The sequence below is a fragment of the Chiloscyllium plagiosum genome, unplaced genomic scaffold, assembly GCF_037043375.1.
Source record: "Chiloscyllium plagiosum isolate Xiang-an unplaced genomic scaffold, Cpla_swu_hap1 HiC_scaffold_17, whole genome shotgun sequence".
NCBI classification, from domain to species: Eukaryota; Metazoa; Chordata; class Chondrichthyes; order Orectolobiformes; family Hemiscylliidae; genus Chiloscyllium; species Chiloscyllium plagiosum.
In genome coordinates this window covers 41340504-41357351 of record NW_028270155.1, presented here as the reverse complement: position 1 = coordinate 41357351, position 16848 = coordinate 41340504, and the positions used below count along the sequence as shown (strand labels likewise).

The 16848-nt window shown below is 38.8% G+C and overlaps 1 long non-coding RNA gene across 1 annotated transcript in view; it reads left to right on the top strand.

The window, feature by feature from the left end:
- The window catches only part of LOC148147320 (uncharacterized), a 57831-nt gene that overhangs the window by 17915 nt on the left and 23068 nt on the right, over positions 1 to 16848 (top strand). Inside the window, exon 2 of the long non-coding RNA XR_015759871.1 lies at positions 12696 to 12758. This is a non-coding gene — a long non-coding RNA (uncharacterized LOC148147320). The remainder of the gene's footprint in view (positions 1 to 12695; positions 12759 to 16848) is intronic.

Below are 16848 nucleotides of genomic sequence, written 5' to 3'. Positions count from 1 at the left end.
TGTAGGCAAAGATGTGGGACGTGGATGAGATGCGTTAGAGGGCATCTTCAACCATGTGGGGGGGGGAACTTGCAGTCTTTAAAGAAGGAAGCCCTCTGGTGTGTTCTGTGGTGGAACTGGTCCTCCACCCTTGAACCCCACCCCTCCAACCCCAACAAGGACAGAATCCACTGGTCCTCACCTTACACCCACCAACCACCGCATAAGTCATCCACTAACATTTCTGCCACCTACAAACAGACCCCACCACCAAGGATACACTTCCCTCCCCACCCCTAACCACTTTCCACAAAGACTGTTCCCTCCGCGACCACCTGGTCAGGTCCACGCCCCCAACAACCCACCCTCCCCTCCTGGCACCTTCCCTCGCCACCACTGGAAGTGCAAAACCTGCGCCCGCACTTAACCCCTTCACCTCCTTCCATGGCCCCAAAGGAGCCTTCCACATCCATTAACATTTCACCTGCACTTCCACACATGTCATTTATTGTATCCATTGCTCGCGATGCGGTTTCCTTGACATTGGGGAGACTGGACGCCTTCTCGCAGAGCGCTTTAGAAAACATTGCCGGGACACCCGACCAATCAACCCCACAATCCATGGCTGAACATTTTAACTCCTCATCCCACTCTGCTGAGGACATGCATGTCCTGGGCCTCATCTTCCACCACGGGACACTTCAACCCCATGGCATCTATGTGGACTTCACCAGTTTCCTCATTTCCCCTCCCCCACCTTACCCCAGTTCCAAACTTCCTGCTCAGCACCATCCTCATGACTTGTCCCACCTGTCAATCTTCCTTCCCACCTATCCTCACAACACTCCTATCCAACCTATCACCTTTACTCCCACCTCCATCCACCTATTGCACTCTCAGCTACCTTTCCCCCAGCCCCACCCTCCTCCCATTTATCTCTCCACCCCCGAGGTTCTCAGCCCCATCCCTGAAGAAGGGCCTTTGTCCAAGATGTTGATTTGCCTGCTCCTCGGATGTTGCCTGATTCGGTCCCATCTTCAATATCATGTCATGACCCGAGATAAGAACCCTGAGATCCTGTGGAATGAGACAGAGAGATAGATTTTGCTTCTTTCAGACCCTATAACTACAAGTTCAGCATGGACATTCTTCCTCCTCACGTTACTGTGGAGAAACCTACCACCCAGATCTGGAATTTGGGTCTTCTGAATCCAATCGTCATTCCTTAGCAACCAATGGGAGCTGCAAGTATAATCATCTGGGGGCTTGGCTCTGCGGTATGAATCAACAAGGTACCCCCACCCCCACCCTCCTCTAGCTTATCTCTCCACGCTTCAGACTCACTGTCTTTATTCCTGATGAAGGGCTTTTGCCCGAAACGTCGATTCCGAAGCTCCTTGGATGCTGCTTGAACTGCTGTGCTCTTCCAGCACCACTAATCCAGAATCTGTGGTATGAAGATAACCCGAGGCAGAGGACGGTCTATTGAGCCCAAAACTCCTGAACCCCTTTTATTGTCTTTTCATGGGAAAGCGCCAGTAGTATGGCTTTTTAAATTCCAGATTTGGTTCAGTCAGTCACTTCCTTTGGGTCACAATATTATTAATTCCACAAACTAAGTGAACCTTTAACATTTCCCAAAGTGATAACCCATACTCAAGTGTTCCACCAATTAATGAGGTGTATGTTAGCTTTAAGCAGAGCCAGCTAGTTTTAACTGGTGTTCATAACTCATGATATTAGCTGCTTGCGGATGTGTTTAAACAATCAATAGTGCAATTAGTGCTGTCCGGATGTGGGAATGATTCAACCAGCAGTCAGTACCAAGTTGGCATGTTGCCTGTTTTGCATTGCATTGATTCATACCGCAGAGCCAAGCCCCCAGTTGATTATACTTGCAGCTCCCATTGGTTGCTATCCATTCAGAATAATTATGGATTATCCATTATTCAGGGGGCAATTGAATTTTGCCCCTATTGGTTTTAGACAGATGAAAACTACATTTTAAGAGGTTAGAGACCCTCCAAATTTGGAGGTTGTCTCTTCTTCCAACAAATGTGTATCAAAATACTTGAACAGCATTTGCATTGATCTCTTAAATATGTAGAATACTGTTTGAAATTATAGCTTCATTTTATATACTCAGAGCCTTGCTAGAAAAATAACCTAATGTCGGAAATATTACCCAGAAATCAGAAATGACTTTGAAAGTTATCCAGTTCTCTTTCCAAATTTTTTTTAATGAAAATGAAACAAAACTCTTTATGCTCTATAATATTTGAAGAAATTGCTGTCACTTATTTTGTTAAACTGTCAAATCTTAGTTGCTTTAAAAAAAGTGATTAAAAAATGTATTTTAGCAAATTATAGCTGAAGCAATTGAGGAAAACTTTGACCATCTGGTAAAAGTGCACCACCATGAGTAGTAAATAGACTTAAGAAAAAGTAGTGTAAACCTACACTTTACCTCATTGGCAATCATCTGCTTAAAAGTAGACCTCTGTAATGACTTGTGCACATAATCTAGGCTGACATTTTAGCTCAGCACTGCTGGAGATGAGACCTAAGAACACATATCCATTCAGATTGTTATGAAATGTTCCATGGAACAGTTTGTCGAACATGGGAGTTCTCACAGAGTCTGGTCAATATTTATTCCTGACCAATATCAAAAACAGATCATCTGCTCATTTATTTCATTGGCACTTGCAGGAGCCAAGTGTGCACAATTTCACTGTTGCATTTCTTATATTCCAGTAGTGAAACACTTTCGAAAATATTTTCAGTCAATTTAACTGTCTATGAAATACTCCAAGACATCCTGTGGTCATGAAAGGCTCAATATACATGCAAACTGTTTCTCTAAAGCTGCCATATTTTCAGTTACAGAGGGAGAACTGCATGCTTTAACATTTTTCCATTTAATTCTTCTGTTTTTAAGATGTTTTACCATAAGCTATTGCACTATAAATATTTTCTCTTCTTTAAAACTGGTGTTCTGGAATTACATTTTCATCAAAAAGATATTTTCTGTGATTCTACACTATTTTGCTGTCCTGCCAGCAATAACGACTGGTACTGGGAAGATAGTTAATCCTCTAATTTAGTTGGGATTACATTCACTGCTAAAGGATTAAGCTACAGCAAACATGTCAAGTCTCCCACTGTGCCCATACTTTCACTTCCAACATACTTACAATATTTTCCTTACTTGGAAATGGATAAACATGAATCCCCGTGACAAAAGCTTGAGCACAGGATTCAAACTGTAAAATAACCCTCAAGACCCTTTGTCCTTCTCGTAATTGTCACTAATGTAGACTGCAGCTCATAAAACCAGCTCTAAGTGAGCATTCTGAAAGCATGTCAAACCTCAACTCAGACAATTTTATGGTCTGCCACCTCACTAATTAGTTTAATTGAAGCTGAGGGTAAGTGGTTAATATACTACATATGCTACATATCTTGGCACATGCATCTAGCTGGCAAAGAAAAAAGTATTCCATAATAATGTAAATATTATAAAATGAGACATGTTGTTGAAGCATGTCGAGCTCCACTAAGTTACTAAGATACTCATAGCCAACACAAGATTAGCAGCCAAGAAGTGTGGCACTGGAAAAGCACAGCCAGTCAGGCAGCACCTGAGAAGATTAGCAGACAGGCTCACTTATACTTGCTGAAAGCTACATGTATTTACATGACGAGCGTATGACATGTACCAGCTTTCAGAAACCCTCAAAACTTGGGGATAACTGTTTCATAGTGCACCCACCCTGGGAGCATCATGACCAATCTAAGTCCATGTGCCAGCCAATTAGCATTGTTTTCTCACCCAGTGTAAATTGGTCTCCTTGACAACTGATATTCTTGTGATACTGGCCTGTTGAATGCAAGATTAAAAGCTTTGGCAGCATCCCTGTTATTATAGCAAAACTAAAGAGTTTTATTTCCATGTGACCATTTAATTTAAATGATATGAAAATAAATGTACTGCAAGCATTTTGAAACTTTGGATTTTGGGAAGATTTTGCAGATTGCAATAAAAATGATGTAACATCAGAAGCACAAGATTGTGGAATATAAATTGACCAGATTAACTGGACAACCACATTTCGTCATCACCAAACCTCATATTCCATCTATACTTCACATACAAGAGTTCCTGCCAAGGAAGAAACATGGAAATAGTGCTAAAGGCCAGACTGTGCCATGGGTGTACCTATGCCAGATGGACAGCAGAGGTTCAAGATGATGACTCACTACCAAATTCTCAAGGAAATTAACGATTGTCAACAAATACTGGATCGTGCCAGCAATTCTCACACCTGATGAAAGAATAAGGTAGAGACGGAAAGCTCCAACATTTCTTGATTCAGCACTGGAGACCTTGGTATAAAAGGTGTACAAAAAGATAATGCACCTTTAGACCAGAGGGTCAGGAAACCTGGGAAGGAGGTTGGAGCAAGTCACCATCATCACCAATGCCAGGAATCAAGCCCTAAGGAGAGAATTAAGTGCAGAAAGAAATCTGCAGATCTCTCCAAATGGCCAAGTTAAGTGAAATCATAATCAAATATCATGTCTTTATACATAAACTATTGAAATTGCACACTGCTCAATTCACCAACTCTATTTGACTCACTAACTAACATTATTAAACATAGCTCATTTGACACAATTTACTCATTACTTGGGCAGAGTTTTCTGAATTTAGAACCTGCAGAAACAACAGGGCCATTACCAAGGTGGGAACCCATGGGCAGCTGGAGAGGGCTTCCTTGACGCTTCTTAACTGGGTATACAATATTTCTCAGCCTGTACTCTTTCAAATTGAGGAAGTGAAGGTTAGCACCACAGCCAGGTATCAGCAGGCTGAGAAAGTATCAGAGCATGAGCATTAGTAGTGGTGGTGAGCAAATGCTTGAGTTTTTCAACTAATATCGAATTAGTTGAAAATGACAAATGAAAGGCATTAGGAAAATCAGCATTTGCAAGTTTCAAAGTGTTGCTGTAAGTGACTAAATCAAAATTGATGCCAAACATTTGGATAAAACATAACATGAGGGCTGTCAATGATAAATACCTGAGGAATATAAACAATGCAGTCAGGAGGTGATAAAGGATTGAAAGCGCTGAAAGAGAATGTAAGACTAACAAATGATATAAAAGGTAGCAATAACAGCTTTTGAAGCAAAGATAAGTCTGAGTTAGTAAGAGGTTAGGCTTTTGAGTTATGTGTTACATTTCACTGGAGCAAGGCACAAGAAACTAAGCCATTATTGCAAAATGATCACAATGGTTAAAGATTTCATCAAGGTGTGCAGAGTTCCCAAAATTCTCTTTCTTTACCTAGCTTAACAGAACGTGTGGACCAGGTTCCAATACTAATTACTATTAAGTTTTTTCAATAAACATATTCTTGTTATAGATGAGCAACAATGAACTATTGGTGTACAATACTAGTTAAAACTCTAGCCCCTCATAAAGTTGCCTGCACACACAACCAGGCAAATGTCAACAGAGGAACATGCTGGAGTTATGGGTAGAAGGAAAGAGTGGAAGACAGTTTCAATGGTCTCTCAGCATTCACTGAGGTTATTCCTTTGGCTTGTCAAGACATTGCTCCTTGATTTTCCTGATTTTCCGGATCGAGGTACTTCCACTTGCTTGCAGAAGGCAGAGGGCAGCTGGTTCACACTTATAGAGTCTCTGACTTACTGGTTAAAAAGGCCTCATCACACAGTAAATGATGACGGAAAAATAAATTGGTTTTCTTCAGGCTTGAGATGTTTTTAAAGGAAGCATTCCTTCATTTTCTGAGATTCAATTACTTTTCTCCAATCATTCAAACCCACAAGCTATTCAGCTTCTTTTAAACAACTGCAGTTTCCCTTGCATTTTAAATAAATTACAAATCATTATTATGCATTTTTTCATAATAAACAGATGTTCTATTGTTAAACCTAAACCTGCAACTTTCTGTTTGTGTTTCAGTGTAAAACCAAAAAAAAGTTCTATCACACAGATAGTCAATCTCATAGTTGCTGGCAAGCAAAAAGTCTTTCTTATCAATAACTGATCATCACTTCACAGATCAATCAGCTGCTTGCTGCTGGCCAACTATCTATTCATGCACAGGTCGCTACCTCCAGATCACTGTAACTGGTCTTCCCCCACCTTGAGCAAACAGTCATTTAAACACATTGAGTGACACTTTTAAGAAGTCCAGCAGTCCTTCAACTGTTTTTGGCTTTTAAGCCAATCATGTTCTTCATTAAAAATGTGGAAATGGAAAAATATATGCTCTTTACATATGTCTCATCATCATTATGTCAGTATACCTTGAAGACATATGCTCATGATCTCAACACTGTATCAATATATACAAAGGTATAAAAGACTCATACTACACCTTGCCTGGGATTACTTGAAACATGACTCCCTACCTGAAGTATGCTGCTCTATTTACCTTAGTAGCATAACATTACTCAAGCATGTCTGAAAAATGTAACGTTTATGTGTAATAGTGAGCTGTAATAAGTGCCTATTGGACTCTCCAGTACAGGGCATCCATGTGTTCTTTCTTACTTTCCAGGAGTCAGAACCAATACAACTTAAACATGAATGAAAACAAAATTTAATATTTCAAATGAAATGATAAATTTCACTTTAAATAATTGATTTAAAATATTTATATAGCAGAATCATCTGAATTACTTCCCATACCACTATGGCACGATGTACAATCTCACAGCCTTTCCAACTCAGCCAGTGGTACATTGGATCTCTGTCTTTCCCACTGACTTGATTTGGTCATCAGGTCATGTTTGCTGCTGGCTGTATTCTATCTGAAGTTCATGGATTGGATTCATATTGATGGACATGAATCCTCTCTCACTCATATCTCATAATTCTTAATGACATTGCTGTATGGAACTCCTTCTCAATTAGCCAACCAACAATACCAGGTTTACAAACATAACTCGCAGCTGTTTTGCATGTCAGAGCATATTAACACCTTTTTTTTAAGATTTGGCTTCTTTTAGCTTGCTATGATATTACTTCCTCAGGAGTTCCTGGAATTTTTTGTTTTCCTCAACAAACTAAAAACCAAACTTTTCATTGAGAGCTTTGTTGGTTTCACCTCATACAAATTCTGTGTTCCTCTTTATGTCTCTGACTACTTCCTCTTTGTGTCTGCATTTGGGTGTTGACTGCCTTCTACCTTGATCTCTTCTTTGTCTTAACTTCTTTCCTATCCCTACAGTTTCCAGGTGAAGTAAATTACAATAGATCCCTTTGCAATTGATGTAAACTCTTAAAAATCCCTTTCAAACCTTCTTTTAAACAACTGCAGTTTCCCTTGCATTTTAAATAAATTACAAATCATCATTTTTGCATACTAAACAGATGTTCTATTGTTAAACCTAAACCTGCAACTTTCCATTTGTGTTTCAGTGAAAGACCATCTTGTTAAAACCAAGAAAAATGTTCTATCATACAGATTTCAAACTGTAATCTGACTTGTCCAGTAATAACATTAGCTAGGATCATTACACCCTTTAAAAAAAATCAAGAATTATTGTACATGTGTTTTCTCTCCCACTTTGTGCATTTTTTTGTGGTAATCCCGATTATACAAAGCAAAGTTCAGTTCCATATGAAGCAATCTATTTACATGGACAGTCAGTGAGACAAATTGTTTTCTCCTTTGTAAATGGACTGAGACAGGGCAACTCAAAATGATGTGCTCCCTTTCACATGTATGGGACAAGGAAGTTTCCTTGCATTAAGCAATTGTAAGGAACAATATTCTCAAAATCACAGCACTCCAAAGAATTGTAACTGACATCTACTGATGTACAATGCCAAAAAAGCTAGGAGAGGTAACTTGCGTGTTGCTGATCTGCAAATTCTTCATCTTGCAGTGAATGTCCTTTCCACATGTCTACTTCTTCATTAATACACTGTCAGTAAAAACAGCAATTACAGAAGAAAAGATGGCTCCTGTGATAATCAGTCTGTTTACATTCGTTGCACATGCTTCTATTGCTGTAACGTTAATGTACTGTGTCAGTTCAAATGTTATGCAGCAATATGATAGAATTATAGAATATTATTGCATTCAGTCCATTATGTCAGTGCTGCTCTGTAGTTCAGATTTACGATTTAGGACCACAAGGCAATTGGAAGTTTAGATTGACCCTTGAATGATTGCAACTATCTTTTTGTGCCATACCAAGCAAGGAAACAGATTTGGCATTTCATACAAACTCAGTCTGTACTCACCACATCTCAGCAATTTCTTTATCTTCCCTTTTCTTTCTTTCTTGGAGTTTGCTAATGGCTTCTTTGAGAGCTAGTGAATACAGTTGAGGACTCACCTAAATTTCGCATCTTCCTCCCAATTCTCACCATTGACTTTGGTCTTCCTTTGACCTGCCTAAGCCTGGGAGGGAAGATAATCAGCCTTTTGTAACAGCATCTTCCCAGAACCAAGTCCTGTTTTCCCCTAGGAGAAGAAATCCAATCTATATGATTTGAAAGTCAGCAGCCAACCACAATATAATGATGCATGTGAAAGACTGGGCAATTACAAAATGCTGTTCCAGGCCTTTGGGGCAGAGTTGGGAGTGTACATTAGTGCAACACTGTGATAACCAGAATATTTCTAAATTGAACATATGAAGATTACTGTCAACCTAACTGACATTAATGTTATGCTCATTAAGTCCTTTCAGCGACAAACAAAATGATTTGAATAATGTAATCTTTGAAATTATGGCTTATTTATGACCTAATCAGCTCTTTAAATTTATTTTAATGTTTGCCTGCATCCTCACTTGTTAAATCAAAACCTAAATTTAAGAGTTCAACATTTCAAACTTTTTATTATGGCTACAATTTCTCCTTTTTGCAACGAAAGTGGATTAGCAAGAAGCAAGGCTTGTTACAAACATATTATTGACTAAAGTCCGGCTCCACTACAGCCTACACATGTCCACATGTGAGAGAAAAGACATAGGTAGTATATTATGTCCTTAGTGGGTGACAGTTATAGAGATAGAGTTATAAAGTCTTAGAGCACAGAAACAGACCCTTTTGTCTAACCAGTCCATTACTGAACATAATCCGAACTAAACTAATCCGACCTGCCTGCTCCTGGCCTATATCTCTCGAAACCTTTCCTATGCATGTACATATCTAAGTCTTTTAATAGTTGTAACTGTACCTGCACCCATAATTTCCTCAGGATGTCCATTCCACACACAAACCACTCTCTGTGTAAAATATATGCTCTCACATCTTTTTAAAATCTCTCTCCACGCATCATAAAAATATGCCCCCGGTCAAGAAATCTCCCACCATATGGAAAAGACACCTAGAAATAACTACCTATACCCCTCATGTGACTAAAGTTTGCAGTTGGCATTAGGACTCCCCATAATTTTGGTTGATCAATTGGTGCATCTTTCCAGGGGGTGGCATCCTAATAAGTTGCCTCTTTCTCAGTATCCTCCTGAGAGAAGCCTATGGGCCCCTGAAGAATCAGTCCCAATCAGAGCTCTCTCAGCATGGTCCAGTCAGCAGCATCACCAGGAGAGGTGGACATTGCTGAGGTAGGTGCACACAGTAAAGGATCACTATGACATTACAGCAATAACACAAAATGGTCCGTTGGTGGGGGTCTTTATTGGATCAATTAGCTACCCACCTCTGTGCAGTAGCAGACAGCTGACCTCATTCTCAACCACACGTGTTAAAATCCCTTTAAGGTAGGAATTCATTGGCAAACAGCTATCCCAATGTGGCTTCCCAACAATGTCTTCCATTTTTCCAGGCTTCATCTCCAGGCCCATCTAAATGGGGCCAGGAAAATGCAGAGCAATTGCTCAGTTGCAACCTTGTGCTATTGCTGAGGCACATTTTAATCACCTTTCACATTTTATATACAATGGTTGGACACAAGGTAACTCTGAGACAATATTATAATTGCACATGAAACTTATTAAACTCATAACACCGTCAAAGTTCCAAACATTACATGAGTTAAATTACTGGAATAACATTCTGCTATTTCATAATTGTAAGCATTACCTTCCAAAAGCAGACAAATAGAATGATTTGCCAAGAAAGCAACATGAAAATATAATTTAAGAGATGATAGATCACATGGGAATGATTGGCTACTTACCTAGCTGTTAGATTAAATATTGATTCTGAAGGCCCCCTGGTTGGGAACATCAAAGCATTCTAAATTATAATGCAGAATCACAGTGAGGAAAGGTCTCAGCAATGCCTGTTTATGCTGAATGAGATGGTTTCTATCTGATAGCATGAAAGCTCTCCAATTTGTCTCTGTGACCCCAGGGTAGGAAGAGAAAAATCAGCTAGAGCTCCTAATCCTAGAAAGTGAATGTGCGTTTACATCAGGCAAGAGTAGGGATCAAACTAGCTGCGATGTTCCCCACATCACAAACACAACCGAAGCTTATATGTGACAAATAGCCAGTTGGTGAACGACCAGAGGAGTGCTGACAATACTAGAACTGTGTACTTGCATGAATTATTGCCTTGAGCAAAAGAGGAGGAGGAAAGCATTGAAAAATTCCATGAAGATTGATGGACTTCTGACAGAAAAAAAGTAATATGCTTCCTGCTTTAAATTTACTTTTATTCTAGGTGAACCTTTTAACAAAGTTCAACAGCTTACTCAGAAATTCATTTTTTCCCTGTCAAGGCTGTTGAAGCCTTTCATTCATGGTTTCAACTTTTGTTCTGCCTTGCCCATATTTTTCCCTCAAAAATATGCTCTCATAGAAAACTGGTTGATAAATGAATGGAGAATGGCAATCAGAACAGAGCAGATTCAGTGTAGGGCTTAACAGCTGGACAGAGGTTCAGGGCTGCTCTTAGTGATGGATTCTCAAAACAGTTATGATCGTAAACCATGTATTATGGCAATCAGAAAGTAAACATCACTGAAAAGTACACAAATATTCATCCCACTCAATTTCTGTTTGGAAACATGCAATTACATTCTTAGTATTACTGGCTGGCTTGTATAGTCATGTAACATCTGCCTTTACTGTAAATGCCTTAGACTGCAATTTATGGCAGCCATTAACACACCACGCTTCACTTGTAAAAGGTAGAATTGCATTCATCTATTTAGTGAAATGTAAACAGCAACAAAGCTATTTAATGGAAATATGAGTAATTTTGTAGAATAAAATTTGCAACATAGCCAATAAGCATCCTAAAAACATTTAATTTTAAGATATTAGGTCAGAATCTCACACTTCAAGTGGAACACATGAGCTGTGAAATTCAATGGACAGCTGTAATGATGTTGGCTTAAGTATTAGCTGCAATGCTACAAGGAAACAATCTGTGCTACATAGGGTGTTACTTGATCAGGAGGTGCAAGGTCAGCCAGCATGTTGAAGATCAGTAAGAAATAACATTTACGGAAGCTTTGTTACATGATTATTTAAATTTAAATCTGTGACTGTCAGTGTCACTCTTGCAGACTGTGCTGTGACATTGATGGTGAGAAGAAAATGCCTATTGGTAAGTATCAAGATGTTTACGATTACATGAGGGCAGGGCTTTTGCAGGGGCTAGACATATCTATAATATGGGGATTTGAGCCATTTGATCAAACAGTACTGGTGTCAATACTGTCAATGACAAATGGAAAGCATGGCTGGAGGAGTTTGACGTACATGCTGACTGTCGCAATTTGTTTATGGATGGGGCAATAGCGGTACAGAAATCATAGTAGTGGGCCTTATTGTTTTTTCAAGTGGATGCTTTGTTGAGAGACATTTTCAAGATACTACCAGACATAGAAGAAAAAAACTAATTATGGACATGCAGTGGGAGCTGAAGATGCAGTGATGTTAATGCCTCAATCCCACAGAATGTTTTCCATTAACATGAAACAGAAAGAGGGGTGGCTCAATTTGTGACTTGTTTGAGGCAGGAGTCAAATGGATGTTATCAGATTGAGACAAATCTAAATTGCTGAACAGCAGATCAGGTGATCCAAAATTGTAAAGTAATAAATAGCAATGTAAGTTACTGGAAAGAGCAGGTAAATTAACATTGGAAAACACAATGACATTTGCAGCTACATAGGAAGCAGTGAATAGAGAATTTTGTAGCATTCATCTAACAAACACCACTTCTGGGTGTGCCTGCAGTGATTTAAGAAGGCAGCTCATCACCACTCTCTCAACGGGGATTTAGGAATGGGCAATAAACTCTGACCTGGTCAACATCCTAAAAGTGAATTTATAAAAATTTTGAAAATTAAACAAAACAAGTGTTACTAATTTACTAGTATAATTATAAGCAATCGTGTGCTGTGAACTTCATTCAACTTTCTGCTTGCCTCGAAGATTTCCATCTTATGATTTATTCACTATTTCTTTTTGGAACTAACCAAAAGATATCCCACAGCCTTCTAAAATGCTCTTTGATTTCATCTCAGTGTTATAGCACAAAGGTCTCTAGGCGTACAAGTTCATAGAATCTTTGAATTAACTTTGGGTAAGTGATCCCCTTTCCGCAACAAAATCTCAGTCTAAAGTTAAGCTTCACTGTATTTTCTACACTAAAGGCTTGTTTTTAATGCGAGAGATGTTATAGAAATGTCTTCTGTTTGCTTCAAGTTTTTCAAATCTTCCAATCTCAATTCCCCTCAGGATCTTTAAGTGAGGAACCTACACAAGACCAATCTACAGCTGCAATGAGAAACAACAGCTAAAGTAAGAAACAAAACTTTGAAGTCCACAGTTCATCTCAATGGCTTACTTGGAATGTTCTACTCTGAGTGATCAAGAAATTGCCATCAGAAATTAACCAGCTACTGTCTGTTACTGTCTGTTGTTAATTCGAAACAGGTGCAGTGTAAGCACCTTTATTTTGTCTGCGAAGAATAGGAACATCTGTATTAATATAATCAGAGTCACTATGTCTGCTTTGAAATCTAAATAAAACCTGGCAGTTAACAGTCAATCATCATTCACTACTGCATTCTCCATTGAAAAGTCTTTATCAATCAGAGTTCCATGCTAATCAATCAGAACTCCCCTTGCATGCAGTATAAATGGTGGTTTGCCTTTTATTGCTATTCTTGCAAATTGTCCTGATGGTTCCAAGACAAGAAGTTTCATCAAGTTATGTCTTTTATCAGCAAAACTCAGGTTCTGAAGATAGATATATAATCTGAATGTGGGTAATTGTATCTTTACATTCAATAATATGAAACTGCTTGAGTTTGCTTCTTTGCTAGTGTGTTTAGAATTTACTTTAGATACTGCTGGCTGACTCATAATCTTCCATTTGGGATCTGCTTCATATAAAGGTCAGAGCCCTGAGCTTACTGTTTCGAAAATGAGTGCATTGTGAAGTCTGAACAAGAATTTGATTTTAAACAAGATAATTTCTGCACATTTTGTTGCTGATGGCCAACATTATTTGTTGCATTTTAGTTCATTTTTGTGGGAATTATATAACCATGAAATGGGACTGAAAAGGTGATAATTCTTGCCTCCCAACCCCCAGTGCTGTGTGCATTCTTGTTAAGCAGGCCTTTGAGTATGACTTGGTGTGATTCTATGACTCTATAACTGGAGTCTGTTGCCATTTCAAAAGCTGTTTTTCCCATGACTATCAATCGCTATGATAGTAGGTTCTCCCTTGGAAAATGATTTATTTAAAATTGGACTTTTAAAAAAAGATCTTCGGCCAGTACAGTTATCCCTCTTATACTGTGGTAGTTTGTGAAGATATCTATTGCTCCCTGAGGCAAGTATGACAGTATTAGACAGTATTACTGGGAATATCTGCTGCCCACAAAACATCCATTTTTCTGTCCCTTTGCAAAGAAAGTGGAGAGAGATGCAGTGGTTTTTGTTGAGGTTCGTCCTGAGCGGCTCCATGAAACAAAACTCTGTGCCCTGCGGTCTGTTTTCCGGTATGCACGTGGAAACAAACACTGACTGCACCTGGAGGACCATCAGCTCTGTGAAAGATGCTCTTTAGTCTGGCCGAAACTTGTTGGTGTTCCAGAGCAAGGAGTTGACTTCAACTGAGTGTTGCAGACTAGTCCAGAGATGCACTAAACATTAGGGCAGCTGGTAAAGTGGGAAAGAACACCGTCTGAGGTCTTTTGCTAAAGTACAATGAGGGCCTGTTTAGTTATTGGACCCTTCCAGTGCCTCAAACATATGTAAATAGTGTCTTGCATCGTAAGAAATGACTTGAGTTTGTTTATTGGAACTGTCAGGAAAGTCAATGTCCAATGTTTGTTCTCCATATGCTAAGAATGTACAGAACTGAGCTGCTTCAGTGACTATGTATGCATATGAATTTTTTTATGAATAAAGTATATTTTTGAAATTAAAAAAATCAATGATTCTGACCCACAACAAGAGATAGTCTGATCCTATATCAACAAGGTGGGGAAAAGTGCCCCCAAGAAATTTTTGTGAAATGTCCAGGCCAAGGAGAACAACAAGTTTATTCACACAGATTATTAATAGATCATACAGCTGGAATAGTTCAATTGCTGAAACATATCCATGAAATGGTCATGGGTTTATAAATCCATTGCTGATTGGAGTTAGATCCCTAATGATTCTTTATGATCCCAATTGCTAAAAATGTGTCTAAATCAGCGCAATACATTTTAAAATTATTTTTAAAGAGCAAACAGAGTTGCATTAGCAAAGGGACAGAATATAAATGAAATGGTATCGTTTTGTTTTGATGTCAGACATCACCCATCCTGAGCACTGTGAACAGTTCATCAATAAATCATAGAAAAGATATGATTATTCCTGTGAAGGGATAAAGGCAAGACTGTAGGTGTTCTCAGTTACTGGCAATCCAATTTATGGGGAAAAGTTATCAAAGCTGAGATAATTTTGTTTAGGCAAGAGGAGGATGCAAAATGATAAAGCCAAGTTAAAACACTAAGGATTTTAATGGGTAAAAATAGAAAGTAATCTAAAATTGGCAAACTGAGAGCCCAGCCTGGAAGGTTAGGCTTCATTCATGCTAATGGCTGCCTTCAGGCAAAACAGGCCAAAGGTTGGACGGAAACACAGCTACACAACTGTTAGGTTAAGGAGCAGAAAGTCATGGACTAGAAGGAAGGGCGCATAATTGGCACGGAAGTGGGCAGTTTCTTTTGGTGGAGTAAGTGGGGGGATGCAGTGATTGACAGAGGAATTTAGAAGCGTGATGGGAAGAATAAGTGTCGAGGCATGGGCAGCCTGTGTTCTCCTTTTGACTTCATGGGGAGCACTCTTATTAATACCACTAGATAACTATAAGATCCTAAAAATAACTTAACTTGCTTTACTCTTCCCGTTTTGAATCCATTCCTGATAGGTTTGATCTGATGGTTGCTTATTAAGAATGCCCTGCTCAAGTTTCAGTTTAAGATTACAGTTGGGTTCGATGGCAGATTCAGTATATTTAAAGAAAAACTCTGTCCCTTGGCTCTGGGTAGTGTTCCCTGGTGCTGCAATTTAAAGGTTAAGTTGGCAGAACCCAGAACAATAAGCCAGTATAACTTTCTGAATCTATTTTAATGCCCACAATCACAAGAACGTATATATTGTTTTAGAGTTAAGAGCAATATTTTCCATGAAGCAACAGAACAAAAATCTTATTGTTTTATCTCATTAAAAAAACATGCCAAATACGTATAACCCAATGACTGGGCAAAATATACGTAGACTATGTATATGAGGATCAGATACCTCAGCTCAATGGCAATTGCCCAAATGTACTTAGAATTACCTTAATCTGGGATCCACTTCTGCTTCTCATATTCAATTCAGATTTTTCTGTATACATGCCATTTATATAATGTATACAAACATATGTAAATGCTAAAATTCCTCTCTATGCTTTATTTTGAATGATAAAGATGTACAAATTTTATAAAATGCCGCTGGTTAAATCTCAATGGGACCACAATAAAACATAAGCTATGATATGCATTTCATTGCTGCTGTTATGACAGCTACTTCTTATTTAATTCTAGACAAACATGCTTTACATGATTTATTCAATTTTTAAGCACCTTTCAAATTGAGCCTAAACACACAGCAGTGAAAGCTAAGTACAGAGCACTTAAACACAACAAAGTCCCTCAGCAAGTAATCTGACAAAAGGCCTTGTTTCTGCAATTGAAAATGTAAGCTTGTTCTTGCTGTCAGAAAGAAAAGTTGATATTTCCGATCAGTGACAGACAAATTACAATATTAATGCTGCGTGCGCATTGTAAATTGAATAATAAGATCTGTGTGTCTGGCTAATGGACAACAGAGTACAGTTTCAACAAGTAGTTTCAGATGTTGAGTTGATGTTTCAAGGGGAGAACATAATACTGCAAGTTAAGATGTAATGCCAGTTTGCTTAGAGTGAAGGATATGGAAATATGCTATTTCCAGGCAGCACTGCACATACCAACAGAAGAGACGGACCGATCTGTACACATTACAATAATCCATGCTGAGAAGTGAAACCTGGACACTACCTAGTCCACATTTGGAAATCATCCTCCTGCCTCACACTTAAGTATAATTAGGTAATTGGTGTGACAGTTCCATCATTACTAATAGTAACATGGACTTTCCTTCAAGAATCACCATATTCATACAGTTATAGAGCACAGAAACAGACCCTTTGATCCAACTCATCCATGCTGACTAGATATCCTAAATGACTCTAGTCTAATTTGCCAACATTTGGCCCACATCGCTCTAAACCCTTCCTATTCATATATCCATCCAGATGCCTTTTAAATGTTGCCATTGTACCAGCCTCCAGCACTTCCTA